General features: G+C 49.7%; 22 non-coding genes across 22 annotated transcripts; all 22 read right to left on the bottom strand.

The window, feature by feature from the left end:
• Positions 1–980: 980 nt before the first annotated feature.
• Positions 981–1053, bottom strand: trnar-acg (transfer RNA arginine (anticodon ACG)). Its single transcript has one exon. It is a non-coding gene; the product is annotated as a tRNA-Arg (tRNA).
• Positions 1054–2216: 1163 nt separating this feature from the next.
• On the bottom strand, positions 2217–2289 carry trnar-acg (transfer RNA arginine (anticodon ACG)). The gene has a single exon. It is a non-coding gene; the product is annotated as a tRNA-Arg (tRNA).
• Positions 2290–3452: 1163 nt separating this feature from the next.
• On the bottom strand, positions 3453–3525 carry trnar-acg (transfer RNA arginine (anticodon ACG)). Its single transcript has one exon. It is a non-coding gene; the product is annotated as a tRNA-Arg (tRNA).
• A 1163-nt stretch (positions 3526–4688) lies between these two features.
• Positions 4689–4761, bottom strand: trnar-acg (transfer RNA arginine (anticodon ACG)). The gene has a single exon. It is a non-coding gene; the product is annotated as a tRNA-Arg (tRNA).
• A 1163-nt stretch (positions 4762–5924) lies between these two features.
• Positions 5925–5997, bottom strand: trnar-acg (transfer RNA arginine (anticodon ACG)). Its single transcript has one exon. It is a non-coding gene; the product is annotated as a tRNA-Arg (tRNA).
• Positions 5998–7160: 1163 nt separating this feature from the next.
• On the bottom strand, positions 7161–7233 carry trnar-acg (transfer RNA arginine (anticodon ACG)). The gene has a single exon. It is a non-coding gene; the product is annotated as a tRNA-Arg (tRNA).
• Positions 7234–8396: 1163 nt separating this feature from the next.
• On the bottom strand, positions 8397–8469 carry trnar-acg (transfer RNA arginine (anticodon ACG)). The gene has a single exon. It is a non-coding gene; the product is annotated as a tRNA-Arg (tRNA).
• A 1163-nt stretch (positions 8470–9632) lies between these two features.
• Positions 9633–9705, bottom strand: trnar-acg (transfer RNA arginine (anticodon ACG)). Its single transcript has one exon. It is a non-coding gene; the product is annotated as a tRNA-Arg (tRNA).
• A 1163-nt stretch (positions 9706–10868) lies between these two features.
• trnar-acg (transfer RNA arginine (anticodon ACG)) lies at positions 10869–10941 on the bottom strand. Its single transcript has one exon. It is a non-coding gene; the product is annotated as a tRNA-Arg (tRNA).
• Positions 10942–12104: 1163 nt separating this feature from the next.
• Positions 12105–12177, bottom strand: trnar-acg (transfer RNA arginine (anticodon ACG)). Its single transcript has one exon. It is a non-coding gene; the product is annotated as a tRNA-Arg (tRNA).
• Positions 12178–13340: 1163 nt separating this feature from the next.
• Positions 13341–13413, bottom strand: trnar-acg (transfer RNA arginine (anticodon ACG)). The gene has a single exon. It is a non-coding gene; the product is annotated as a tRNA-Arg (tRNA).
• Positions 13414–14576: 1163 nt separating this feature from the next.
• trnar-acg (transfer RNA arginine (anticodon ACG)) lies at positions 14577–14649 on the bottom strand. Its single transcript has one exon. It is a non-coding gene; the product is annotated as a tRNA-Arg (tRNA).
• A 1163-nt stretch (positions 14650–15812) lies between these two features.
• trnar-acg (transfer RNA arginine (anticodon ACG)) lies at positions 15813–15885 on the bottom strand. The gene has a single exon. It is a non-coding gene; the product is annotated as a tRNA-Arg (tRNA).
• A 1163-nt stretch (positions 15886–17048) lies between these two features.
• On the bottom strand, positions 17049–17121 carry trnar-acg (transfer RNA arginine (anticodon ACG)). The gene has a single exon. It is a non-coding gene; the product is annotated as a tRNA-Arg (tRNA).
• Positions 17122–18284: 1163 nt separating this feature from the next.
• trnar-acg (transfer RNA arginine (anticodon ACG)) lies at positions 18285–18357 on the bottom strand. The gene has a single exon. It is a non-coding gene; the product is annotated as a tRNA-Arg (tRNA).
• A 1163-nt stretch (positions 18358–19520) lies between these two features.
• Positions 19521–19593, bottom strand: trnar-acg (transfer RNA arginine (anticodon ACG)). Its single transcript has one exon. It is a non-coding gene; the product is annotated as a tRNA-Arg (tRNA).
• A 1163-nt stretch (positions 19594–20756) lies between these two features.
• trnar-acg (transfer RNA arginine (anticodon ACG)) lies at positions 20757–20829 on the bottom strand. The gene has a single exon. It is a non-coding gene; the product is annotated as a tRNA-Arg (tRNA).
• Positions 20830–21992: 1163 nt separating this feature from the next.
• Positions 21993–22065, bottom strand: trnar-acg (transfer RNA arginine (anticodon ACG)). The gene has a single exon. It is a non-coding gene; the product is annotated as a tRNA-Arg (tRNA).
• A 1163-nt stretch (positions 22066–23228) lies between these two features.
• trnar-acg (transfer RNA arginine (anticodon ACG)) lies at positions 23229–23301 on the bottom strand. The gene has a single exon. It is a non-coding gene; the product is annotated as a tRNA-Arg (tRNA).
• A 1163-nt stretch (positions 23302–24464) lies between these two features.
• Positions 24465–24537, bottom strand: trnar-acg (transfer RNA arginine (anticodon ACG)). The gene has a single exon. It is a non-coding gene; the product is annotated as a tRNA-Arg (tRNA).
• Positions 24538–25700: 1163 nt separating this feature from the next.
• On the bottom strand, positions 25701–25773 carry trnar-acg (transfer RNA arginine (anticodon ACG)). Its single transcript has one exon. It is a non-coding gene; the product is annotated as a tRNA-Arg (tRNA).
• Positions 25774–26936: 1163 nt separating this feature from the next.
• Positions 26937–27009, bottom strand: trnar-acg (transfer RNA arginine (anticodon ACG)). The gene has a single exon. It is a non-coding gene; the product is annotated as a tRNA-Arg (tRNA).
• Between the last annotated feature and the right edge of the window lie 753 nt (positions 27010–27762).

Raw genomic sequence — 27762 nt, 5'->3', positions numbered from 1 at the left:
CCGGCTTGAAGCAGTGAGCATTCTTTTGAAGTATGTATGTGTGTGGTAAGTGGCAATTCGCTGAAGGCAGAGCTCTTAATATGACGAGCAGTTTACAGCTGAACATGTTGCAGCTGAGGCACAGGACAGTGCCTTCGCCGTTTTGCTTGAACACTTGCATCTGTGTGTCAGCAGGGAGTGCCTTTGAGCAGCAATGCATGAAAAGAGGCAGCACTTTCTTTCAGGCAAAGCCTCAGGCAATAGAATCATCTGTCCATCAGTCAGACAGGCCTCTCGCTTGCTCCCTCACGCTCGTGGCGGCTGCGACGTTACGCTCAACTCGCTTCCCTTCCGCAGGCTCGAGCTCTTCTTGGCGTCTTTCACCATATCCGTGGCTTCCAGTCCTGCCCTTGCTCGCCTGCTATTGCTCAGTAACGTCGATTGGAGCAAAGCATGAAAAGTGTTCAGGGAGCAGGCCAACCTGAAGCAGGAGATTTCTGCTGGTCGTGGAAGCGAGCAGGCAAGTGATAAGGGGCGAGTCAGATGCAATCTGGGAGCTAATACCAGATGTGAATGGGGAATTTGCTCAAATGGGAGAGCGCTTACTTTGCATGTGTGAGGCAGTGGGATCAATGCCTGCATTCTCCACTGTTCTTTTGGCTCAGTTAATAGTTCAGACACAAGAGTTGTGTCAGGTGTGGGTGAGCCCATCTGCTTCTGAAGGTCACCGCAGGCTGAGGGACATCAAATCCTTTGGTGTGCTGTCGCAGCAAAACTTCTCGATTTTTGCATGCATGCAGCTGAAATGGAAAGAAGGAAAAACATCTTTACAAGTATCAATGCCTTTTCTAAGGATTGAACTCAGGACCTTCAGATTATGAGACTGACGTGCTGCCTACTGCACTAAGAAGGTACTTCCCAGTTTAAGAGCTGGACAGTTTGACCAAATATGTTCGCTTACGTGGCATCCAAAGCCATAATGCAAAGATTGCAAAAATACTCGAGCCAGGTAGGAGTCGAACCTATAATCTTCTGATCCGTAGTCAGATGCGTTATCCATTGCGCCACTGGCCCAGTCTGTGAAAAATAGCTGCGACATCAGCAGGTGCACAGGACGGGCAGATTCCAAGGCATGAGGCAGACAATCACCAAAGAGAGGCACCTCTGTCGCATCCCTTCGATTCACAGGTGGGAGAGCGGAGCAGTGCAGTCGAAAACAAAGCAAAGCAAAGTCGTGCTTAGGTAGTTGGTTGCACTCCGGCTTGAAGCAGTGAGCATTCTTTTGAAGTATGTATGTGTGTGGTAAGTGGCAATTCGTTGAAGGCAGAGCTCTTAATATGACGAGCAGTTTACAGCTGAACATGTTGCAGCTGAGGCACAGGACAGTGCCTTCGCCGTTTTGCTTGAACACTTGCATCTGTGTGTCAGCAGGGAGTGCCTTTGAGCAGCAATGCATGAAAAGAGGCAGCACTTTCTTTCAGGCAAAGCCTCAGGCAATAGAATCATCTGTCCATCAGTCAGACAGGCCTCTCGCTTGCTCCCTCACGCTCTTGGCGGCTGCGACGTTACGCTCAACTCGCTTCCCTTCCGCAGGCTCGAGCTCTTCTTGGCGTCTTTCACCATATCCGTGGCTTCCAGTCCTGCCCTTGCTCGCTTGCTATTGCTCAGTAACGTCGATTGGAGCAAAGCATGAAAAGTGTTCAGGGAGCAGGCCAACCTGAAGCAGGAGATTTCTGCTGGTCGTGGAAGCGAGGAGGCAAGTGATAAGGGGCGAGTCAGATGCAAACTGGGAGCTAATACCAGATGTGAATGGGGAATTTGCTCAAATGGGAGAGCGCTTACTTTGCATGTGTGAGGCAGTGGGATCAATGCCTGCATTCTCCACTGTTCTTTTGGCTCAGTTAATAGTTCAGACACAAGAGTTGTGTCAGGTGTGGGTGAGCCCATCTGCTTCTGAAGGTCACCGCAGGCTGAGGGACATCAAATCCTTTGGTGTGCTGTCGCAGCAAAACGTCTCGATTTTTGCATGCATGCAGCTGAAATGGAAAGAAGGAAAAACATCTTTACAAGTATCAATGCCTTTTCTAAGGATTGAACTCAGGACCTTCAGATTATGAGACTGACGTGCTGCCTACTGCACTAAGAAGGTACTTCCCAGTTTAAGAGCTGGACAGTTTGACCAAATATGTTCGCTTACGTGGCATCCAAAGCCATAATGCAAAGATTGCAAAAATACTCGAGCCAGGTAGGAGTCGAACCTACAATCTTCTGATCCGTAGTCAGACGCGTTATCCATTGCGCCACTGGCCCAGCCTGTGAAAAATAGCTGCGACATCAGCAGGTGCACAGGACGGGCAGATTACAAGGCATGAGGCAGACAATCACCAAAGAGAGGCACCTCTGTCGCATCCCTTCGATTCACAGGTGGGAGAGCGGAGCAGTGCAGTAGAAAACAAAGCAAAGCAAAGTCGTGCTTAGGTAGTTGGTTGCACTCCGGCTTGAAGCAGTGAGCATTCTTTTGAAGTATGTATGTGTGTGGTAAGTGGCAATTCGCTGAAGGCAGAGCTCTTAATATGACGAGCAGTTTACAGCTGAACATGTTGCAGCTGAGGCACAGGACAGTGTCTTCGCCGTTTTGCTTGAACACTTGCATCTGTGTGTCAGCAGGGAGTGCCTTTGAGCAGCAATGCATGAAAAGAGGCAGCACTTTCTTTCAGGCAAAGCCTCAGGCAATAGAATCATCTGTCCATCAGTCAGACAGGCCTCTCGCTTGCTCCCTCACGCTCGTGGCGGCTGCGACGTTACGCTCAACTCGCTTCCCTTCCGCAGGCTCGAGCTCTTCTTGGCGTCTTTCACCATATCCGTGGCTTCCAGTCCTGCCCTTGCTCGCCTGCTATTGCTCAGTAACGTCGATTGGAGCAAAGCATGAAAAGTGTTCAGGGAGCAGGCCAACCTGAAGCAGGAGATTTCTGCTGGTCGTGGAAGCGAGCAGGCAAGTGATAAGGGGCGAGTCAGATGCAATCTGGGAGCTAATACCAGATGTGAATGGGGAATTTGCTCAAATGGGAGAGCGCTTACTTTGCATGTGTGAGGCAGTGGGATCAATGCCTGCATTCTCCACTGTTCTTTTGGCTCAGTTAATAGTTCAGACACAAGAGTTGTGTCAGGTGTGGGTGAGCCCATCTGCTTCTGAAGGTCACCGCAGGCTGAGGGACATCAAATCCTTTGGTGTGCTGTCGCAGCAAAACTTCTCGATTTTTGCATGCATGCAGCTGAAATGGAAAGAAGGAAAAACATCTTTACAAGTATCAATGCCTTTTCTAAGGATTGAACTCAGGACCTTCAGATTATGAGACTGACGTGCTGCCTACTGCACTAAGAAGGTACTGCCCAGTTTAAGAGCTGGACAGTTTGACCAAATATGTTCGCTTACGTGGCATCCAAAGCCATAATGCAAAGATTGCAAAAATACTCGAGCCAGGTAGGAGTCGAACCTACAATCTTCTGATCCGTAGTCAGACGCGTTATCCATTGCGCCACTGGCCCAGTCTGTGAAAAATAGCTGCGACATCAGCAGGTGCACAGGACGGGCAGATTACAAGGCATGAGGCAGACAATCACCAAAGAGAGGCACCTCTGTCGCATCCCTTCGATTCACAGGTGGGAGAGCGGAGCAGTGCAGTAGAAAACAAAGCAAAGCAAAGTCGTGCTTAGGTAGTTGGTTGCACTCCGGCTTGAAGCAGTGAGCATTCTTTTGAAGTATGTATGTGTGTGGTAAGTGGCAATTCGCTGAAGGCAGAGCTCTTAATATGACGAGCAGTTTACAGCTGAACATGTTGCAGCTGAGGCACAGGACAGTGCCTTCGCCGTTTTGCTTGAACACTTGCATCTGTGTGTCAGCAGGGAGTGCCTTTGAGCAGCAATGCATGAAAAGAGGCAGCACTTTCTTTCAGGCAAAGCCTCAGGCAATAGAATCATCTGTCCATCAGTCAGACAGGCCTCTCGCTTGCTCCCTCACGCTCTTGGCGGCTGCGACGTTACGCTCAACTCGCTTCCCTTCCGCAGGCTCGAGCTCTTCTTGGCGTCTTTCACCATATCCGTGGCTTCCAGTCCTGCCCTTGCTCGCTTGCTATTGCTCAGTAACGTCGATTGGAGCAAAGCATGAAAAGTGTTCAGGGAGCAGGCCAACCTGAAGCAGGAGATTTCTGCTGGTCGTGGAAGCGAGGAGGCAAGTGATAAGGGGCGAGTCAGATGCAAACTGGGAGCTAATACCAGATGTGAATGGGGAATTTGCTCAAATGGGAGAGCGCTTACTTTGCATGTGTGAGGCAGTGGGATCAATGCCTGCATTCTCCACTGTTCTTTTGGCTCAGTTAATAGTTCAGACACAAGAGTTGTGTCAGGTGTGGGTGAGCCCATCTGCTTCTGAAGGTCACCGCAGGCTGAGGGACATCAAATCCTTTGGTGTGCTGTCGCAGCAAAACTTCTCGATTTTTGCATGCATGCAGCTGAAATGGAAAGAAGGAAAAACATCTTTACAAGTATCAATGCCTTTTCTAAGGATTGAACTCAGGACCTTCAGATTATGAGACTGACGTGCTGCCTACTGCACTAAGAAGGTACTTCCCAGTTTAAGAGCTGGACAGTTTGACCAAATATGTTCGCTTACGTGGCATCCAAAGCCATAATGCAAAGATTGCAAAAATACTCGAGCCAGGTAGGAGTCGAACCTACAATCTTCTGATCCGTAGTCAGACGCGTTATCCATTGCGCCACTGGCCCAGCCTGTGAAAAATAGCTGCGACATCAGCAGGTGCACAGGACGGGCAGATTACAAGGCATGAGGCAGACAATCACCAAAGAGAGGCACCTCTGTCGCATCCCTTCGATTCACAGGTGGGAGAGCGGAGCAGTGCAGTAGAAAACAAAGCAAAGCAAAGTCGTGCTTAGGTAGTTGGTTGCACTCCGGCTTGAAGCAGTGAGCATTCTTTTGAAGTATGTATGTGTGTGGTAAGTGGCAATTCGCTGAAGGCAGAGCTCTTAATATGACGAGCAGTTTACAGCTGAACATGTTGCAGCTGAGGCACAGGACAGTGTCTTCGCCGTTTTGCTTGAACACTTGCATCTGTGTGTCAGCAGGGAGTGCCTTTGAGCAGCAATGCATGAAAAGAGGCAGCACTTTCTTTCAGGCAAAGCCTCAGGCAATAGAATCATCTGTCCATCAGTCAGACAGGCCTCTCGCTTGCTCCCTCACGCTCGTGGCGGCTGCGACGTTACGCTCAACTCGCTTCCCTTCCGCAGGCTCGAGCTCTTCTTGGCGTCTTTCACCATATCCGTGGCTTCCAGTCCTGCCCTTGCTCGCCTGCTATTGCTCAGTAACGTCGATTGGAGCAAAGCATGAAAAGTGTTCAGGGAGCAGGCCAACCTGAAGCAGGAGATTTCTGCTGGTCGTGGAAGCGAGCAGGCAAGTGATAAGGGGCGAGTCAGATGCAATCTGGGAGCTAATACCAGATGTGAATGGGGAATTTGCTCAAATGGGAGAGCGCTTACTTTGCATGTGTGAGGCAGTGGGATCAATGCCTGCATTCTCCACTGTTCTTTTGGCTCAGTTAATAGTTCAGACACAAGAGTTGTGTCAGGTGTGTGTGAGCCCATCTGCTTCTGAAGGTCACCGCAGGCTGAGGGACATCAAATCCTTTGGTGTGCTGTCGCAGCAAAACTTCTCGATTTTTGCATGCATGCAGCTGAAATGGAAAGAAGGAAAAACATCTTTACAAGTATCAATGCCTTTTCTAAGGATTGAACTCAGGACCTTCAGATTATGAGACTGACGTGCTGCCTACTGCACTAAGAAGGTACTTCCCAGTTTAAGAGCTGGACAGTTTGACCAAATATGTTCGCTTACGTGGCATCCAAAGCCATAATGCAAAGATTGCAAAAATACTCGAGCCAGGTAGGAGTCGAACCTACAATCTTCTGATCCGTAGTCAGACGCGTTATCCATTGCGCCACTGGCCCAGCCTGTGAAAAATAGCTGCGACATCAGCAGGTGCACAGGACGGGCAGATTACAAGGCATGAGGCAGACAATCACCAAAGAGAGGCACCTCTGTCGCATCCCTTCGATTCACAGGTGGGAGAGCGGAGCAGTGCAGTAGAAAACAAAGCAAAGCAAAGTCGTGCTTAGGTAGTTGGTTGCACTCCGGCTTGAAGCAGTGAGCATTCTTTTGAAGTATGTATGTGTGTGGTAAGTGGCAATTCGCTGAAGGCAGAGCTCTTAATATGACGAGCAGTTTACAGCTGAACATGTTGCAGCTGAGGCACAGGACAGTGTCTTCGCCGTTTTGCTTGAACACTTGCATCTGTGTGTCAGCAGGGAGTGCCTTTGAGCAGCAATGCATGAAAAGAGGCAGCACTTTCTTTCAGGCAAAGCCTCAGGCAATAGAATCATCTGTCCATCAGTCAGACAGGCCTCTCGCTTGCTCCCTCACGCTCGTGGCGGCTGCGACGTTACGCTCAACTCGCTTCCCTTCCGCAGGCTCGAGCTCTTCTTGGCGTCTTTCACCATATCCGTGGCTTCCAGTCCTGCCCTTGCTCGCCTGCTATTGCTCAGTAACGTCGATTGGAGCAAAGCATGAAAAGTGTTCAGGGAGCAGGCCAACCTGAAGCAGGAGATTTCTGCTGGTCGTGGAAGCGAGCAGGCAAGTGATAAGGGGCGAGTCAGATGCAAACTGGGAGCTAATACCAGATGTGAATGGGGAATTTGCTCAAATGGGAGAGCGCTTACTTTGCATGTGTGAGGCAGTGGGATCAATGCCTGCATTCTCCACTGTTCTTTTGGCTCAGTTAATAGTTCAGACACAAGAGTTGTGTCAGGTGTGGGTGAGCCCATCTGCTTCTGAAGGTCACCGCAGGCTGAGGGACATCAAATCCTTTGGTGTGCTGTCGCAGCAAAACTTCTCGATTTTTGCATGCATGCAGCTGAAATGGAAAGAAGGAAAAACATCTTTACAAGTATCAATGCCTCTTCTAAGGATTGAACTCAGGACCTTCAGATTATGAGACTGACGTGCTGCCTACTGCACTAAGAAGGTACTGCCCAGTTTAAGAGCTGGACAGTTTGACCAAATATGTTCGCTTACGTGGCATCCAAAGCCATAATGCAAAGATTGCAAAAATACTCGAGCCAGGTAGGAGTCGAACCTACAATCTTCTGATCCGTAGTCAGACGCGTTATCCATTGCGCCACTGGCCCAGTCTGTGAAAAATAGCTGCGACATCAGCAGGTGCACAGGACGGGCAGATTACAAGGCATGAGGCAGACAATCACCAAAGAGAGGCACCTCTGTCGCATCCCTTCGATTCACAGGTGGGAGAGCGGAGCAGTGCAGTAGAAAACAAAGCAAAGCAAAGTCGTGCTTAGGTAGTTGGTTGCACTGCGGCTTGAAGCAGTGAGCATTCTTTTGAAGTATGTATGTGTGTGGTAAGTGGCAATTCGCTGAAGGCAGAGCTCTTAATATGACGAGCAGTTTACAGCTGAACATGTTGCAGCTGAGGCACAGGACAGTGCCTTCGCCGTTTTGCTTGAACACTTGCATCTGTGTGTCAGCAGGGAGTGCCTTTGAGCAGCAATGCATGAAAAGAGGCAGCACTTTCTTTCAGGCAAAGCCTCAGGCAATAGAATCATCTGTCCATCAGTCAGACAGGCCTCTCGCTTGCTCCCTCACGCTCTTGGCGGCTGCGACGTTACGCTCAACTCGCTTCCCTTCCGCAGGCTCGAGCTCTTCTTGGCGTCTTTCACCATATCCGTGGCTTCCAGTCCTGCCCTTGCTCGCTTGCTATTGCTCAGTAACGTCGATTGGAGCAAAGCATGAAAAGTGTTCAGGGAGCAGGCCAACCTGAAGCAGGAGATTTCTGCTGGTCGTGGAAGCGAGGAGGCAAGTGATAAGGGGCGAGTCAGATGCAAACTGGGAGCTAATACCAGATGTGAATGGGGAATTTGCTCAAATGGGAGAGCGCTTACTTTGCATGTGTGAGGCAGTGGGATCAATGCCTGCATTCTCCACTGTTCTTTTGGCTCAGTTAATAGTTCAGACACAAGAGTTGTGTCAGGTGTGGGTGAGCCCATCTGCTTCTGAAGGTCACCGCAGGCTGAGGGACATCAAATCCTTTGGTGTGCTGTCGCAGCAAAACTTCTCGATTTTTGCATGCATGCAGCTGAAATGGAAAGAAGGAAAAACATCTTTACAAGTATCAATGCCTTTTCTAAGGATTGAACTCAGGACCTTCAGATTATGAGACTGACGTGCTGCCTACTGCACTAAGAAGGTACTTCCCAGTTTAAAAGCTGGACAGTTTGACCAAATATGTTCGCTTACGTGGCATCCAAAGCCATAATGCAAAGATTGCAAAAATACTCGAGCCAGGTAGGAGTCGAACCTACAATCTTCTGATCCGTAGTCAGACGCGTTATCCATTGCGCCACTGGCCCAGCCTGTGAAAAATAGCTGCGACATCAGCAGGTGCACAGGACGGGCAGATTCCAAGGCATGAGGCAGACAATCACCAAAGAGAGGCACCTCTGTCGCATCCCTTCGATTCACAGGTGGGAGAGCGGAGCAGTGCAGTAGAAAACAAAGCAAAGCAAAGTCGTGCTTAGGTAGTTGGTTGCACTCCGGCTTGAAGCAGTGAGCATTCTTTTGAAGTATGTATGTGTGTGGTAAGTGGCAATTCGTTGAAGGCAGAGCTCTTAATATGACGAGCAGTTTACAGCTGAACATGTTGCAGCTGAGGCACAGGACAGTGCCTTCGCCGTTTTGCTTGAACACTTGCATCTGTGTGTCAGCAGGGAGTGCCTTTGAGCAGCAATGCATGAAAAGAGGCAGCACTTTCTTTCAGGCAAAGCCTCAGGCAATAGAATCATCTGTCCATCAGTCAGACAGGCCTCTCGCTTGCTCCCTCACGCTCGTGGCGGCTGCGACGTTACGCTCAACTCGCTTCCCTTCCGCAGGCTCGAGCTCTTCTTGGCGTCTTTCACCATATCCGTGGCTTCCAGTCCTGCCCTTGCTCGCTTGCTATTGCTCAGTAACGTCGATTGGAGCAAAGCATGAAAAGTGTTCAGGGAGCAGGCCAACCTGAAGCAGGAGATTTCTGCTGGTCGTGGAAGCGAGCAGGCAAGTGATAAGGGGCGAGTCAGATGCAAACTGGGAGCTAATACCAGATGTGAATGGGGAATTTGCTCAAATGGGAGAGTGCTTACTTTGCACGTGTGAGGCAGTGGGATCAATGCCTGCATTCTCCACTGTTCTTTTGGCTCAGTTAATAGTTCAGACACAAGAGTTGTGTCAGGTGTGGGTGAGCCCATCTGCTTCTGAAGGTCACCGCAGGCTGAGGGACATCAAATCCTTTGGTGTGCTGTCGCAGCAAAACTTCTCGATTTTTGCATGCATGCAGCTGAAATGGAAAGAAGGAAAAACATCTTTACAAGTATCAATGCCTTTTCTAAGGATTGAACTCAGGACCTTCAGATTATGAGACTGACGTGCTGCCTACTGCACTAAGAAGGTACTTCCCAGTTTAAGAGCTGGACAGTTTGACCAAATATGTTCGCTTACGTGGCATCCAAAGCCATAATGCAAAGATTGCAAAAATACTCGAGCCAGGTAGGAGTCGAACCTACAATCTTCTGATCCGTAGTCAGACGCGTTATCCATTGCGCCACTGGCCCAGCCTGTGAAAAATAGCTGCGACATCAGCAGGTGCACAGGACGGGCAGATTACAAGGCATGAGGCAGACAATCACCAAAGAGAGGCACCTCTGTCGCATCCCTTCGATTCACAGGTGGGAGAGCGGAGCAGTGCAGTAGAAAACAAAGCAAAGCAAAGTCGTGCTTAGGTAGTTGGTTGCACTCCGGCTTGAAGCAGTGAGCATTCTTTTGAAGTATGTATGTGTGTGGTAAGTGGCAATTCGCTGAAGGCAGAGCTCTTAATATGACGAGCAGTTTACAGCTGAACATGTTGCAGCTGAGGCACAGGACAGTGTCTTCGCCGTTTTGCTTGAACACTTGCATCTGTGTGTCAGCAGGGAGTGCCTTTGAGCAGCAATGCATGAAAAGAGGCAGCACTTTCTTTCAGGCAAAGCCTCAGGCAATAGAATCATCTGTCCATCAGTCAGACAGGCCTCTCGCTTGCTCCCTCACGCTCGTGGCGGCTGCGACGTTACGCTCAACTCGCTTCCCTTCCGCAGGCTCGAGCTCTTCTTGGCGTCTTTCACCATATCCGTGGCTTCCAGTCCTGCCCTTGCTCGCCTGCTATTGCTCAGTAACGTCGATTGGAGCAAAGCATGAAAAGTGTTCAGGGAGCAGGCCAACCTGAAGCAGGAGATTTCTGCTGGTCGTGGAAGCGAGCAGGCAAGTGATAAGGGGCGAGTCAGATGCAATCTGGGAGCTAATACCAGATGTGAATGGGGAATTTGCTCAAATGGGAGAGCGCTTACTTTGCATGTGTGAGGCAGTGGGATCAATGCCTGCATTCTCCACTGTTCTTTTGGCTCAGTTAATAGTTCAGACACAAGAGTTGTGTCAGGTGTGGGTGAGCCCATCTGCTTCTGAAGGTCACCGCAGGCTGAGGGACATCAAATCCTTTGGTGTGCTGTCGCAGCAAAACTTCTCGATTTTTGCATGCATGCAGCTGAAATGGAAAGAAGGAAAAACATCTTTACAAGTATCAATGCCTTTTCTAAGGATTGAACTCAGGACCTTCAGATTATGAGACTGACGTGCTGCCTACTGCACTAAGAAGGTACTTCCCAGTTTAAGAGCTGGACAGTTTGACCAAATATGTTCGCTTACGTGGCATCCAAAGCCATAATGCAAAGATTGCAAAAATACTCGAGCCAGGTAGGAGTCGAACCTACAATCTTCTGATCCGTAGTCAGACGCGTTATCCATTGCGCCACTGGCCCAGCCTGTGAAAAATAGCTGCGACATCAGCAGGTGCACAGGACGGGCAGATTACAAGGCATGAGGCAGACAATCACCAAAGAGAGGCACCTCTGTCGCATCCCTTCGATTCACAGGTGGGAGAGCGGAGCAGTGCAGTAGAAAACAAAGCAAAGCAAAGTCGTGCTTAGGTAGTTGGTTGCACTCCGGCTTGAAGCAGTGAGCATTCTTTTGAAGTATGTATGTGTGTGGTAAGTGGCAATTCGCTGAAGGCAGAGCTCTTAATATGACGAGCAGTTTACAGCTGAACATGTTGCAGCTGAGGCACAGGACAGTGTCTTCGCCGTTTTGCTTGAACACTTGCATCTGTGTGTCAGCAGGGAGTGCCTTTGAGCAGCAATGCATGAAAAGAGGCAGCACTTTCTTTCAGGCAAAGCCTCAGGCAATAGAATCATCTGTCCATCAGTCAGACAGGCCTCTCGCTTGCTCCCTCACGCTCGTGGCGGCTGCGACGTTACGCTCAACTCGCTTCCCTTCCGCAGGCTCGAGCTCTTCTTGGCGTCTTTCACCATATCCGTGGCTTCCAGTCCTGCCCTTGCTCGCCTGCTATTGCTCAGTAACGTCGATTGGAGCAAAGCATGAAAAGTGTTCAGGGAGCAGGCCAACCTGAAGCAGGAGATTTCTGCTGGTCGTGGAAGCGAGCAGGCAAGTGATAAGGGGCGAGTCAGATGCAATCTGGGAGCTAATACCAGATGTGAATGGGGAATTTGCTCAAATGGGAGAGCGCTTACTTTGCATGTGTGAGGCAGTGGGATCAATGCCTGCATTCTCCACTGTTCTTTTGGCTCAGTTAATAGTTCAGACACAAGAGTTGTGTCAGGTGTGGGTGAGCCCATCTGCTTCTGAAGGTCACCGCAGGCTGAGGGACATCAAATCCTTTGGTGTGCTGTCGCAGCAAAACTTCTCGATTTTTGCATGCATGCAGCTGAAATGGAAAGAAGGAAAAACATCTTTACAAGTATCAATGCCTTTTCTAAGGATTGAACTCAGGACCTTCAGATTATGAGACTGACGTGCTGCCTACTGCACTAAGAAGGTACTTCCCAGTTTAAGAGCTGGACAGTTTGACCAAATATGTTCGCTTACGTGGCATCCAAAGCCATAATGCAAAGATTGCAAAAATACTCGAGCCAGGTAGGAGTCGAACCTACAATCTTCTGATCCGTAGTCAGACGCGTTATCCATTGCGCCACTGGCCCAGCCTGTGAAAAATAGCTGCGACATCAGCAGGTGCACAGGACGGGCAGATTACAAGGCATGAGGCAGACAATCACCAAAGAGAGGCACCTCTGTCGCATCCCTTCGATTCACAGGTGGGAGAGCGGAGCAGTGCAGTAGAAAACAAAGCAAAGCAAAGTCGTGCTTAGGTAGTTGGTTGCACTCCGGCTTGAAGCAGTGAGCATTCTTTTGAAGTATGTATGTGTGTGGTAAGTGGCAATTCGCTGAAGGCAGAGCTCTTAATATGACGAGCAGTTTACAGCTGAACATGTTGCAGCTGAGGCACAGGACAGTGTCTTCGCCGTTTTGCTTGAACACTTGCATCTGTGTGTCAGCAGGGAGTGCCTTTGAGCAGCAATGCATGAAAAGAGGCAGCACTTTCTTTCAGGCAAAGCCTCAGGCAATAGAATCATCTGTCCATCAGTCAGACAGGCCTCTCGCTTGCTCCCTCACGCTCGTGGCGGCTGCGACGTTACGCTCAACTCGCTTCCCTTCCGCAGGCTCGAGCTCTTCTTGGCGTCTTTCACCATATCCGTGGCTTCCAGTCCTGCCCTTGCTCGCCTGCTATTGCTCAGTAACGTCGATTGGAGCAAAGCATGAAAAGTGTTCAGGGAGCAGGCCAACCTGAAGCAGGAGATTTCTGCTGGTCGTGGAAGCGAGCAGGCAAGTGATAAGGGGCGAGTCAGATGCAATCTGGGAGCTAATACCAGATGTGAATGGGGAATTTGCTCAAATGGGAGAGCGCTTACTTTGCATGTGTGAGGCAGTGGGATCAATGCCTGCATTCTCCACTGTTCTTTTGGCTCAGTTAATAGTTCAGACACAAGAGTTGTGTCAGGTGTGGGTGAGCCCATCTGCTTCTGAAGGTCACCGCAGGCTGAGGGACATCAAATCCTTTGGTGTGCTGTCGCAGCAAAACTTCTCGATTTTTGCATGCATGCAGCTGAAATGGAAAGAAGGAAAAACATCTTTACAAGTATCAATGCCTTTTCTAAGGATTGAACTCAGGACCTTCAGATTATGAGACTGACGTGCTGCCTACTGCACTAAGAAGGTACTGCCCAGTTTAAGAGCTGGACAGTTTGACCAAATATGTTCGCTTACGTGGCATCCAAAGCCATAATGCAAAGATTGCAAAAATACTCGAGCCAGGTAGGAGTCGAACCTACAATCTTCTGATCCGTAGTCAGACGCGTTATCCATTGCGCCACTGGCCCAGTCTGTGAAAAATAGCTGCGACATCAGCAGGTGCACAGGACGGGCAGATTACAAGGCATGAGGCAGACAATCACCAAAGAGAGGCACCTCTGTCGCATCCCTTCGATTCACAGGTGGGAGAGCGGAGCAGTGCAGTAGAAAACAAAGCAAAGCAAAGTCGTGCTTAGGTAGTTGGTTGCACTGCGGCTTGAAGCAGTGAGCATTCTTTTGAAGTATGTATGTGTGTGGTAAGTGGCAATTCGCTGAAGGCAGAGCTCTTAATATGACGAGCAGTTTACAGCTGAACATGTTGCAGCTGAGGCACAGGACAGTGCCTTCGCCGTTTTGCTTGAACACTTGCATCTGTGTGTCAGCAGGGAGTGCCTTTGAGCAGCAATGCATGAAAAGAGGCAGCACTTTCTTTCAGGCAAAGCCTCAGGCAATAGAATCATCTGTCCATCAGTCAGACAGGCCTCTCGCTTGCTCCCTCACGCTCTTGGCGGCTGCGACGTTACGCTCAACTCGCTTCCCTTCCGCAGGCTCGAGCTCTTCTTGGCGTCTTTCACCATATCCGTGGCTTCCAGTCCTGCCCTTGCTCGCTTGCTATTGCTCAGTAACGTCGATTGGAGCAAAGCATGAAAAGTGTTCAGGGAGCAGGCCAACCTGAAGCAGGAGATTTCTGCTGGTCGTGGAAGCGAGGAGGCAAGTGATAAGGGGCGAGTCAGATGCAAACTGGGAGCTAATACCAGATGTGAATGGGGAATTTGCTCAAATGGGAGAGCGCTTACTTTGCATGTGTGAGGCAGTGGGATCAATGCCTGCATTCTCCACTGTTCTTTTGGCTCAGTTAATAGTTCAGACACAAGAGTTGTGTCAGGTGTGGGTGAGCCCATCTGCTTCTGAAGGTCACCGCAGGCTGAGGGACATCAAATCCTTTGGTGTGCTGTCGCAGCAAAACTTCTCGATTTTTGCATGCATGCAGCTGAAATGGAAAGAAGGAAAAACATCTTTACAAGTATCAATGCCTTTTCTAAGGATTGAACTCAGGACCTTCAGATTATGAGACTGACGTGCTGCCTACTGCACTAAGAAGGTACTTCCCAGTTTAAGAGCTGGACAGTTTGACCAAATATGTTCGCTTACGTGGCATCCAAAGCCATAATGCAAAGATTGCAAAAATACTCGAGCCAGGTAGGAGTCGAACCTACAATCTTCTGATCCGTAGTCAGACGCGTTATCCATTGCGCCACTGGCCCAGTCTGTGAAAAATAGCTGCGACATCAGCAGGTGCACAGGACGGGCAGATTCCAAGGCATGAGGCAGACAATCACCAAAGAGAGGCACCTCTGTCGCATCCCTTCGATTCACAGGTGGGAGAGCGGAGCAGTGCAGTAGAAAACAAAGCAAAGCAAAGTCGTGCTTAGGTAGTTGGTTGCACTCCGGCTTGAAGCAGTGAGCATTCTTTTGAAGTATGTATGTGTGTGGTAAGTGGCAATTCGTTGAAGGCAGAGCTCTTAATATGACGAGCAGTTTACAGCTGAACATGTTGCAGCTGAGGCACAGGACAGTGCCTTCGCCGTTTTGCTTGAACACTTGCATCTGTGTGTCAGCAGGGAGTGCCTTTGAGCAGCAATGCATGAAAAGAGGCAGCACTTTCTTTCAGGCAAAGCCTCAGGCAATAGAATCATCTGTCCATCAGTCAGACAGGCCTCTCGCTTGCTCCCTCACGCTCGTGGCGGCTGCGACGTTACGCTCAACTCGCTTCCCTTCCGCAGGCTCGAGCTCTTCTTGGCGTCTTTCACCATATCCGTGGCTTCCAGTCCTGCCCTTGCTCGCTTGCTATTGCTCAGTAACGTCGATTGGAGCAAAGCATGAAAAGTGTTCAGGGAGCAGGCCAACCTGAAGCAGGAGATTTCTGCTGGTCGTGGAAGCGAGCAGGCAAGTGATAAGGGGCGAGTCAGATGCAAACTGGGAGCTAATACCAGATGTGAATGGGGAATTTGCTCAAATGGGAGAGTGCTTACTTTGCACGTGTGAGGCAGTGGGATCAATGCCTGCATTCTCCACTGTTCTTTTGGCTCAGTTAATAGTTCAGACACAAGAGTTGTGTCAGGTGTGGGTGAGCCCATCTGCTTCTGAAGGTCACCGCAGGCTGAGGGACATCAAATCCTTTGGTGTGCTGTCGCAGCAAAACTTCTCGATTTTTGCATGCATGCAGCTGAAATGGAAAGAAGGAAAAACATCTTTACAAGTATCAATGCCTTTTCTAAGGATTGAACTCAGGACCTTCAGATTATGAGACTGACGTGCTGCCTACTGCACTAAGAAGGTACTTCCCAGTTTAAGAGCTGGACAGTTTGACCAAATATGTTCGCTTACGTGGCATCCAAAGCCATAATGCAAAGATTGCAAAAATACTCGAGCCAGGTAGGAGTCGAACCTACAATCTTCTGATCCGTAGTCAGACGCGTTATCCATTGCGCCACTGGCCCAGTCTGTGAAAAATAGCTGCGACATCAGCAGGTGCACAGGACGGGCAGATTCCAAGGCATGAGGCAGACAATCACCAAAGAGAGGCACCTCTGTCGCATCCCTTCGATTCACAGGTGGGAGAGCGGAGCAGTGCAGTCGAAAACAAAGCAAAGCAAAGTCGTGCTTAGGTAGTTGGTTGCACTCCGGCTTGAAGCAGTGAGCATTCTTTTGAAGTATGTATGTGTGTGGTAAGTGGCAATTCGTTGAAGGCAGAGCTCTTAATATGACGAGCAGTTTACAGCTGAACATGTTGCAGCTGAGGCACAGGACAGTGCCTTCGCCGTTTTGCTTGAACACTTGCATCTGTGTGTCAGCAGGGAGTGCCTTTGAGCAGCAATGCATGAAAAGAGGCAGCACTTTCTTTCAGGCAAAGCCTCAGGCAATAGAATCATCTGTCCATCAGTCAGACAGGCCTCTCGCTTGCTCCCTCACGCTCGTGGCGGCTGCGACGTTACGCTCAACTCGCTTCCCTTCCGCAGGCTCGAGCTCTTCTTGGCGTCTTTCACCATATCCGTGGCTTCCAGTCCTGCCCTTGCTCGCCTGCTATTGCTCAGTAACGTCGATTGGAGCAAAGCATGAAAAGTGTTCAGGGAGCAGGCCAACCTGAAGCAGGAGATTTCTGCTGGTCGTGGAAGCGAGCAGGCAAGTGATAAGGGGCGAGTCAGATGCAATCTGGGAGCTAATACCAGATGTGAATGGGGAATTTGCTCAAATGGGAGAGCGCTTACTTTGCATGTGTGAGGCAGTGGGATCAATGCCTGCATTCTCCACTGTTCTTTTGGCTCAGTTAATAGTTCAGACACAAGAGTTGTGTCAGGTGTGGGTGAGCCCATCTGCTTCTGAAGGTCACCGCAGGCTGAGGGACATCAAATCCTTTGGTGTGCTGTCGCAGCAAAACTTCTCGATTTTTGCATGCATGCAGCTGAAATGGAAAGAAGGAAAAACATCTTTACAAGTATCAATGCCTTTTCTAAGGATTGAACTCAGGACCTTCAGATTATGAGACTGACGTGCTGCCTACTGCACTAAGAAGGTACTGCCCAGTTTAAGAGCTGGACAGTTTGACCAAATATGTTCGCTTACGTGGCATCCAAAGCCATAATGCAAAGATTGCAAAAATACTCGAGCCAGGTAGGAGTCGAACCTACAATCTTCTGATCCGTAGTCAGACGCGTTATCCATTGCGCCACTGGCCCAGTCTGTGAAAAATAGCTGCGACATCAGCAGGTGCACAGGACGGGCAGATTACAAGGCATGAGGCAGACAATCACCAAAGAGAGGCACCTCTGTCGCATCCCTTCGATTCACAGGTGGGAGAGCGGAGCAGTGCAGTAGAAAACAAAGCAAAGCAAAGTCGTGCTTAGGTAGTTGGTTGCACTCCGGCTTGAAGCAGTGAGCATTCTTTTGAAGTATGTATGTGTGTGGTAAGTGGCAATTCGCTGAAGGCAGAGCTCTTAATATGACGAGCAGTTTACAGCTGAACATGTTGCAGCTGAGGCACAGGACAGTGCCTTCGCCGTTTTGCTTGAACACTTGCATCTGTGTGTCAGCAGGGAGTGCCTTTGAGCAGCAATGCATGAAAAGAGGCAGCACTTTCTTTCAGGCAAAGCCTCAGGCAATAGAATCATCTGTCCATCAGTCAGACAGGCCTCTCGCTTGCTCCCTCACGCTCTTGGCGGCTGCGACGTTACGCTCAACTCGCTTCCCTTCCGCAGGCTCGAGCTCTTCTTGGCGTCTTTCACCATATCCGTGGCTTCCAGTCCTGCCCTTGCTCGCTTGCTATTGCTCAGTAACGTCGATTGGAGCAAAGCATGAAAAGTGTTCAGGGAGCAGGCCAACCTGAAGCAGGAGATTTCTGCTGGTCGTGGAAGCGAGGAGGCAAGTGATAAGGGGCGAGTCAGATGCAAACTGGGAGCTAATACCAGATGTGAATGGGGAATTTGCTCAAATGGGAGAGCGCTTACTTTGCATGTGTGAGGCAGTGGGATCAATGCCTGCATTCTCCACTGTTCTTTTGGCTCAGTTAATAGTTCAGACACAAGAGTTGTGTCAGGTGTGGGTGAGCCCATCTGCTTCTGAAGGTCACCGCAGGCTGAGGGACATCAAATCCTTTGGTGTGCTGTCGCAGCAAAACTTCTCGATTTTTGCATGCATGCAGCTGAAATGGAAAGAAGGAAAAACATCTTTACAAGTATCAATGCCTTTTCTAAGGATTGAACTCAGGACCTTCAGATTATGAGACTGACGTGCTGCCTACTGCACTAAGAAGGTACTTCCCAGTTTAAGAGCTGGACAGTTTGACCAAATATGTTCGCTTACGTGGCATCCAAAGCCATAATGCAAAGATTGCAAAAATACTCGAGCCAGGTAGGAGTCGAACCTACAATCTTCTGATCCGTAGTCAGACGCGTTATCCATTGCGCCACTGGCCCAGCCTGTGAAAAATAGCTGCGACATCAGCAGGTGCACAGGACGGGCAGATTACAAGGCATGAGGCAGACAATCACCAAAGAGAGGCACCTCTGTCGCATCCCTTCGATTCACAGGTGGGAGAGCGGAGCAGTGCAGTAGAAAACAAAGCAAAGCAAAGTCGTGCTTAGGTAGTTGGTTGCACTCCGGCTTGAAGCAGTGAGCATTCTTTTGAAGTATGTATGTGTGTGGTAAGTGGCAATTCGCTGAAGGCAGAGCTCTTAATATGACGAGCAGTTTACAGCTGAACATGTTGCAGCTGAGGCACAGGACAGTGTCTTCGCCGTTTTGCTTGAACACTTGCATCTGTGTGTCAGCAGGGAGTGCCTTTGAGCAGCAATGCATGAAAAGAGGCAGCACTTTCTTTCAGGCAAAGCCTCAGGCAATAGAATCATCTGTCCATCAGTCAGACAGGCCTCTCGCTTGCTCCCTCACGCTCGTGGCGGCTGCGACGTTACGCTCAACTCGCTTCCCTTCCGCAGGCTCGAGCTCTTCTTGGCGTCTTTCACCATATCCGTGGCTTCCAGTCCTGCCCTTGCTCGCCTGCTATTGCTCAGTAACGTCGATTGGAGCAAAGCATGAAAAGTGTTCAGGGAGCAGGCCAACCTGAAGCAGGAGATTTCTGCTGGTCGTGGAAGCGAGCAGGCAAGTGATAAGGGGCGAGTCAGATGCAATCTGGGAGCTAATACCAGATGTGAATGGGGAATTTGCTCAAATGGGAGAGCGCTTACTTTGCATGTGTGAGGCAGTGGGATCAATGCCTGCATTCTCCACTGTTCTTTTGGCTCAGTTAATAGTTCAGACACAAGAGTTGTGTCAGGTGTGGGTGAGCCCATCTGCTTCTGAAGGTCACCGCAGGCTGAGGGACATCAAATCCTTTGGTGTGCTGTCGCAGCAAAACTTCTCGATTTTTGCATGCATGCAGCTGAAATGGAAAGAAGGAAAAACATCTTTACAAGTATCAATGCCTTTTCTAAGGATTGAACTCAGGACCTTCAGATTATGAGACTGACGTGCTGCCTACTGCACTAAGAAGGTACTTCCCAGTTTAAGAGCTGGACAGTTTGACCAAATATGTTCGCTTACGTGGCATCCAAAGCCATAATGCAAAGATTGCAAAAATACTCGAGCCAGGTAGGAGTCGAACCTACAATCTTCTGATCCGTAGTCAGACGCGTTATCCATTGCGCCACTGGCCCAGCCTGTGAAAAATAGCTGCGACATCAGCAGGTGCACAGGACGGGCAGATTACAAGGCATGAGGCAGACAATCACCAAAGAGAGGCACCTCTGTCGCATCCCTTCGATTCACAGGTGGGAGAGCGGAGCAGTGCAGTAGAAAACAAAGCAAAGCAAAGTCGTGCTTAGGTAGTTGGTTGCACTCCGGCTTGAAGCAGTGAGCATTCTTTTGAAGTATGTATGTGTGTGGTAAGTGGCAATTCGCTGAAGGCAGAGCTCTTAATATGACGAGCAGTTTACAGCTGAACATGTTGCAGCTGAGGCACAGGACAGTGTCTTCGCCGTTTTGCTTGAACACTTGCATCTGTGTGTCAGCAGGGAGTGCCTTTGAGCAGCAATGCATGAAAAGAGGCAGCACTTTCTTTCAGGCAAAGCCTCAGGCAATAGAATCATCTGTCCATCAGTCAGACAGGCCTCTCGCTTGCTCCCTCACGCTCGTGGCGGCTGCGACGTTACGCTCAACTCGCTTCCCTTCCGCAGGCTCGAGCTCTTCTTGGCGTCTTTCACCATATCCGTGGCTTCCAGTCCTGCCCTTGCTCGCCTGCTATTGCTCAGTAACGTCGATTGGAGCAAAGCATGAAAAGTGTTCAGGGAGCAGGCCAACCTGAAGCAGGAGATTTCTGCTGGTCGTGGAAGCGAGCAGGCAAGTGATAAGGGGCGAGTCAGATGCAATCTGGGAGCTAATACCAGATGTGAATGGGGAATTTGCTCAAATGGGAGAGCGCTTACTTTGCATGTGTGAGGCAGTGGGATCAATGCCTGCATTCTCCACTGTTCTTTTGGCTCAGTTAATAGTTCAGACACAAGAGTTGTGTCAGGTGTGGGTGAGCCCATCTGCTTCTGAAGGTCACCGCAGGCTGAGGGACATCAAATCCTTTGGTGTGCTGTCGCAGCAAAACTTCTCGATTTTTGCATGCATGCAGCTGAAATGGAAAGAAGGAAAAACATCTTTACAAGTATCAATGCCTTTTCTAAGGATTGAACTCAGGACCTTCAGATTATGAGACTGACGTGCTGCCTACTGCACTAAGAAGGTACTGCCCAGTTTAAGAGCTGGACAGTTTGACCAAATATGTTCGCTTACGTGGCATCCAAAGCCATAATGCAAAGATTGCAAAAATACTCGAGCCAGGTAGGAGTCGAACCTACAATCTTCTGATCCGTAGTCAGACGCGTTATCCATTGCGCCACTGGCCCAGCCTGTGAAAAATAGCTGCGACATCAGCAGGTGCACAGGACGGGCAGATTACAAGGCATGAGGCAGACAATCACCAAAGAGAGGCACCTCTGTCGCATCCCTTCGATTCACAGGTGGGAGAGCGGAGCAGTGCAGTAGAAAACAAAGCAAAGCAAAGTCGTGCTTAGGTAGTTGGTTGCACTCCGGCTTGAAGCAGTGAGCATTCTTTTGAAGTATGTATGTGTGTGGTAAGTGGCAATTCGCTGAAGGCAGAGCTCTTAATATGACGAGCAGTTTACAGCTGAACATGTTGCAGCTGAGGCACAGGACAGTGCCTTCGCCGTTTTGCTTGAACACTTGCATCTGTGTGTCAGCAGGGAGTGCCTTTGAGCAGCAATGCATGAAAAGAGGCAGCACTTTCTTTCAGGCAAAGCCTCAGGCAATAGAATCATCTGTCCATCAGTCAGACAGGCCTCTCGCTTGCTCCCTCACGCTCTTGGCGGCTGCGACGTTACGCTCAACTCGCTTCCCTTCCGCAGGCTCGAGCTCTTCTTGGCGTCTTTCACCATATCCGTGGCTTCCAGTCCTGCCCTTGCTCGCTTGCTATTGCTCAGTAACGTCGATTGGAGCAAAGCATGAAAAGTGTTCAGGGAGCAGGCCAACCTGAAGCAGGAGATTTCTGCTGGTCGTGGAAGCGAGGAGGCAAGTGATAAGGGGCGAGTCAGATGCAAACTGGGAGCTAATACCAGATGTGAATGGGGAATTTGCTCAAATGGGAGAGCGCTTACTTTGCATGTGTGAGGCAGTGGGATCAATGCCTGCATTCTCCACTGTTCTTTTGGCTCAGTTAATAGTTCAGACACAAGAGTTGTGTCAGGTGTGGGTGAGCCCATCTGCTTCTGAAGGTCACCGCAGGCTGAGGGACATCAAATCCTTTGGTGTGCTGTCGCAGCAAAACTTCTCGATTTTTGCATGCATGCAGCTGAAATGGAAAGAAGGAAAAACATCTTTACAAGTATCAATGCCTTTTCTAAGGATTGAACTCAGGACCTTCAGATTATGAGACTGACGTGCTGCCTACTGCACTAAGAAGGTACTTCCCAGTTTAAGAGCTGGACAGTTTGACCAAATATGTTCGCTTACGTGGCATCCAAAGCCATAATGCAAAGATTGCAAAAATACTCGAGCCAGGTAGGAGTCGAACCTACAATCTTCTGATCCGTAGTCAGACGCGTTATCCATTGCGCCACTGGCCCAGTCTGTGAAAAATAGCTGCGACATCAGCAGGTGCACAGGACGGGCAGATTCCAAGGCATGAGGCAGACAATCACCAAAGAGAGGCACCTCTGTCGCATCCCTTCGATTCACAGGTGGGAGAGCGGAGCAGTGCAGTAGAAAACAAAGCAAAGCAAAGTCGTGCTTAGGTAGTTGGTTGCACTCCGGCTTGAAGCAGTGAGCATTCTTTTGAAGTATGTATGTGTGTGGTAAGTGGCAATTCGTTGAAGGCAGAGCTCTTAATATGACGAGCAGTTTACAGCTGAACATGTTGCAGCTGAGGCACAGGACAGTGCCTTCGCCGTTTTGCTTGAACACTTGCATCTGTGTGTCAGCAGGGAGTGCCTTTGAGCAGCAATGCATGAAAAGAGGCAGCACTTTCTTTCAGGCAAAGCCTCAGGCAATAGAATCATCTGTCCATCAGTCAGACAGGCCTCTCGCTTGCTCCCTCACGCTCGTGGCGGCTGCGACGTTACGCTCAACTCGCTTCCCTTCCGCAGGCTCGAGCTCTTCTTGGCGTCTTTCACCATATCCGTGGCTTCCAGTCCTGCCCTTGCTCGCTTGCTATTGCTCAGTAACGTCGATTGGAGCAAAGCATGAAAAGTGTTCAGGGAGCAGGCCAACCTGAAGCAGGAGATTTCTGCTGGTCGTGGAAGCGAGCAGGCAAGTGATAAGGGGCGAGTCAGATGCAAACTGGGAGCTAATACCAGATGTGAATGGGGAATTTGCTCAAATGGGAGAGTGCTTACTTTGCACGTGTGAGGCAGTGGGATCAATGCCTGCATTCTCCACTGTTCTTTTGGCTCAGTTAATAGTTCAGACACAAGAGTTGTGTCAGGTGTGGGTGAGCCCATCTGCTTCTGAAGGTCACCGCAGGCTGAGGGACATCAAATCCTTTGGTGTGCTGTCGCAGCAAAACTTCTCGATTTTTGCATGCATGCAGCTGAAATGGAAAGAAGGAAAAACATCTTTACAAGTATCAATGCCTTTTCTAAGGATTGAACTCAGGACCTTCAGATTATGAGACTGACGTGCTGCCTACTGCACTAAGAAGGTACTTCCCAGTTTAAGAGCTGGACAGTTTGACCAAATATGTTCGCTTACGTGGCATCCAAAGCCATAATGCAAAGATTGCAAAAATACTCGAGCCAGGTAGGAGTCGAACCTACAATCTTCTGATCCGTAGTCAGACGCGTTATCCATTGCGCCACTGGCCCAGCCTGTGAAAAATAGCTGCGACATCAGCAGGTGCACAGGACGGGCAGATTACAAGGCATGAGGCAGACAATCACCAAAGAGAGGCACCTCTGTCGCATCCCTTCGATTCACAGGTGGGAGAGCGGAGCAGTGCAGTAGAAAACAAAGCAAAGCAAAGTCGTGCTTAGGTAGTTGGTTGCACTCCGGCTTGAAGCAGTGAGCATTCTTTTGAAGTATGTATGTGTGTGGTAAGTGGCAATTCGCTGAAGGCAGAGCTCTTAATATGACGAGCAGTTTACAGCTGAACATGTTGCAGCTGAGGCACAGGACAGTGCCTTCGCCGTTTTGCTTGAACACTTGCATCTGTGTGTCAGCAGGGAGTGCCTTTGAGCAGCAATGCATGAAAAGAGGCAGCACTTTCTTTCAGGCAAAGCCTCAGGCAATAGAATCATCTGTCCATCAGTCAGACAGGCCTCTCGCTTGCTCCCTCACGCTCGTGGCGGCTGCGACGTTACGCTCAACTCGCTTCCCTTCCGCAGGCTCGAGCTCTTCTTGGCGTCTTTCACCATATCCGTGGCTTCCAGTCCTGCCCTTGCTCGCCTGCTATTGCTCAGTAACGTCGATTGGAGCAAAGCATGAAAAGTGTTCAGGGAGCAGGCCAACCTGAAGCAGGAGATTTCTGCTGGTCGTGGAAGCGAGCAGGCAAGTGATAAGGGGTGAGTCAGATGCAATCTGGGAGCTAATACCAGATGTGAATGGGGAATTTGCTCAAATGGGAGAGCGCTTACTTTGCATGTGTGAGGCAGTGGGATCAATGCCTGCATTCTCCACTGTTCTTTTGGCTCAGTTAATAGTTCAGACACAAGAGTTGTGTCAGGTGTGGGTGAGCCCATCTGCTTCTGAAGGTCACCGCAGGCTGAGGGACATCAAATCCTTTGGTGTGCTGTCGCAGCAAAACTTCTCGATTTTTGCATGCATGCAGCTGAAATGGAAAGAAGGAAAAACATCTTTACAAGTATCAATGCCTTTTCTAAGGATTGAACTCAGGACCTTCAGATTATGAGACTGACGTGCTGCCTACTGCACTAAGAAGGTACTTCCCAGTTTAAGAGCTGGACAGTTTGACCAAATATGTTCGCTTACGTGGCATCCAAAGCCATAATGCAAAGATTGCAAAAATACTCGAGCCAGGTAGGAGTCGAACCTACAATCTTCTGATCCGTAGTCAGACGCGTTATCCATTGCGCCACTGGCCCAGCCTGTGAAAAATAGCTGCGACATCAGCAGGTGCACAGGACGGGCAGATTACAAGGCATGAGGCAGACAATCACCAAAGAGAGGCACCTCTGTCGCATCCCTTCGATTCACAGGTGGGAGAGCGGAGCAGTGCAGTAGAAAACAAAGCAAAGCAAAGTCGTGCTTAGGTAGTTGGTTGCACTCCGGCTTGAAGCAGTGAGCATTCTTTTGAAGTATGTATGTGTGTGGTAAGTGGCAATTCGCTGAAGGCAGAGCTCTTAATATGACGAGCAGTTTACAGCTGAACATGTTGCAGCTGAGGCACAGGACAGTGTCTTCGCCGTTTTGCTTGAACACTTGCATCTGTGTGTCAGCAGGGAGTGCCTTTGAGCAGCAATGCATGAAAAGAGGCAGCACTTTCTTTCAGGCAAAGCCTCAGGCAATAGAATCATCTGTCCATCAGTCAGACAGGCCTCTCGCTTGCTCCCTCACGCTCGTGGCGGCTGCGACGTTACGCTCAACTCGCTTCCCTTCCGCAGGCTCGAGCTCTTCTTGGCGTCTTTCACCATATCCGTGGCTTCCAGTCCTGCCCTTGCTCGCCTGCTATTGCTCAGTAACGTCGATTGGAGCAAAGCATGAAAAGTGTTCAGGGAGCAGGCCAACCTGAAGCAGGAGATTTCTGCTGGTCGTGGAAGCGAGCAGGCAAGTGATAAGGGGCGAGTCAGATGCAATCTGGGAGCTAATACCAGATGTGAATGGGGAATTTGCTCAAATGGGAGAGCGCTTACTTTGCATGTGTGAGGCAGTGGGATCAATGCCTGCATTCTCCACTGTTCTTTTGGCTCAGTTAATAGTTCAGACACAAGAGTTGTGTCAGGTGTGGGTGAGCCCATCTGCTTCTGAAGGTCACCGCAGGCTGAGGGACATCAAATCCTTTGGTGTGCTGTCGCAGCAAAACTTCTCGATTTTTGCATGCATGCAGCTGAAATGGAAAGAAGGAAAAACATCTTTACAAGTATCAATGCCTTTTCTAAGGATTGAACTCAGGACCTTCAGATTATGAGACTGACGTGCTGCCTACTGCACTAAGAAGGTACTTCCCAGTTTAAGAGCTGGACAGTTTGACCAAATATGTTCGCTTACGTGGCATCCAAAGCCATAATGCAAAGATTGCAAAAATACTCGAGCCAGGTAGGAGTCGAACCTACAATCTTCTGATCCGTAGTCAGACGCGTTATCCATTGCGCCACTGGCCCAGCCTGTGAAAAATAGCTGCGACATCAGCAGGTGCACAGGACGGGCAGATTACAAGGCATGAGGCAGACAATCACCAAAGAGAGGCACCTCTGTCGCATCCCTTCGATTCACAGGTGGGAGAGCGGAGCAGTGCAGTAGAAAACAAAGCAAAGCAAAGTCGTGCTTAGGTAGTTGGTTGCACTCCGGCTTGAAGCAGTGAGCATTCTTTTGAAGTATGTATGTGTGTGGTAAGTGGCAATTCGCTGAAGGCAGAGCTCTTAATATGACGAGCAGTTTACAGCTGAACATGTTGCAGCTGAGGCACAGGACAGTGTCTTCGCCGTTTTGCTTGAACACTTGCATCTGTGTGTCAGCAGGGAGTGCCTTTGAGCAGCAATGCATGAAAAGAGGCAGCACTTTCTTTCAGGCAAAGCCTCAGGCAATAGAATCATCTGTCCATCAGTCAGACAGGCCTCTCGCTTGCTCCCTCACGCTCGTGGCGGCTGCGACGTTACGCTCAACTCGCTTCCCTTCCGCAGGCTCGAGCTCTTCTTGGCGTCTTTCACCATATCCGTGGCTTCCAGTCCTGCCCTTGCTCGCCTGCTATTGCTCAGTAACGTCGATTGGAGCAAAGCATGAAAAGTGTTCAGGGAGCAGGCCAACCTGAAGCAGGAGATTTCTGCTGGTCGTGGAAGCGAGCAGGCAAGTGATAAGGGGCGAGTCAGATGCAATCTGGGAGCTAATACCAGATGTGAATGGGGAATTTGCTCAAATGGGAGAGCGCTTACTTTGCATGTGTGAGGCAGTGGGATCAATGCCTGCATTCTCCACTGTTCTTTTGGCTCAGTTAATAGTTCAGACACAAGAGTTGTGTCAGGTGTGGGTGAGCCCATCTGCTTCTGAAGGTCACCGCAGGCTGAGGGACATCAAATCCTTTGGTGTGCTGTCGCAGCAAAACTTCTCGATTTTTGCATGCATGCAGCTGAAATGGAAAGAAGGAAAAACATCTTTACAAGTATCAATGCCTTTTCTAAGGATTGAACTCAGGACCTTCAGATTATGAGACTGACGTGCTGCCTACTGCACTAAGAAGGTACTGCCCAGTTTAAGAGCTGGACAGTTTGACCAAATATGTTCGCTTACGTGGCATCCAAAGCCATAATGCAAAGATTGCAAAAATACTCGAGCCAGGTAGGAGTCGAACCTACAATCTTCTGATCCGTAGTCAGACGCGTTATCCATTGCGCCACTGGCCCAGTCTGTGAAAAATAGCTGCGACATCAGCAGGTGCACAGGACGGGCAGATTACAAGGCATGAGGCAGACAATCACCAAAGAGAGGCACCTCTGTCGCATCCCTTCGATTCACAGGTGGGAGAGCGGAGCAGTGCAGTAGAAAACAAAGCAAAGCAAAGTCGTGCTTAGGTAGTTGGTTGCACTCCGGCTTGAAGCAGTGAGCATTCTTTTGAAGTATGTATGTGTGTGGTAAGTGGCAATTCGCTGAAGGCAGAGCTCTTAATATGACGAGCAGTTTACAGCTGAACATGTTGCAGCTGAGGCACAGGACAGTGCCTTCGCCGTTTTGCTTGAACACTTGCATCTGTGTGTCAGCAGGGAGTGCCTTTGAGCAGCAATGCATGAAAAGAGGCAGCACTTTCTTTCAGGCAAAGCCTCAGGCAATAGAATCATCTGTCCATCAGTCAGACAGGCCTCTCGCTTGCTCCCTCACGCTCTTGGCGGCTGCGACGTTACGCTCAACTCGCTTCCCTTCCGCAGGCTCGAGCTCTTCTTGGCGTCTTTCACCATATCCGTGGCTTCCAGTCCTGCCCTTGCTCGCTTGCTATTGCTCAGTAACGTCGATTGGAGCAAAGCATGAAAAGTGTTCAGGGAGCAGGCCAACCTGAAGCAGGAGATTTCTGCTGGTCGTGGAAGCGAGGAGGCAAGTGATAAGGGGCGAGTCAGATGCAAACTGGGAGCTAATACCAGATGTGAATGGGGAATTTGCTCAAA

This window comes from Pristiophorus japonicus, chromosome 1 (assembly GCF_044704955.1).
Source record: "Pristiophorus japonicus isolate sPriJap1 chromosome 1, sPriJap1.hap1, whole genome shotgun sequence".
In the NCBI taxonomy this organism is placed as follows: Eukaryota; Metazoa; Chordata; class Chondrichthyes; family Pristiophoridae; genus Pristiophorus; species Pristiophorus japonicus.
Note: the sequence above shows the minus strand (reverse complement) of the source record. Positions and strands in the feature narration are given on the sequence as shown.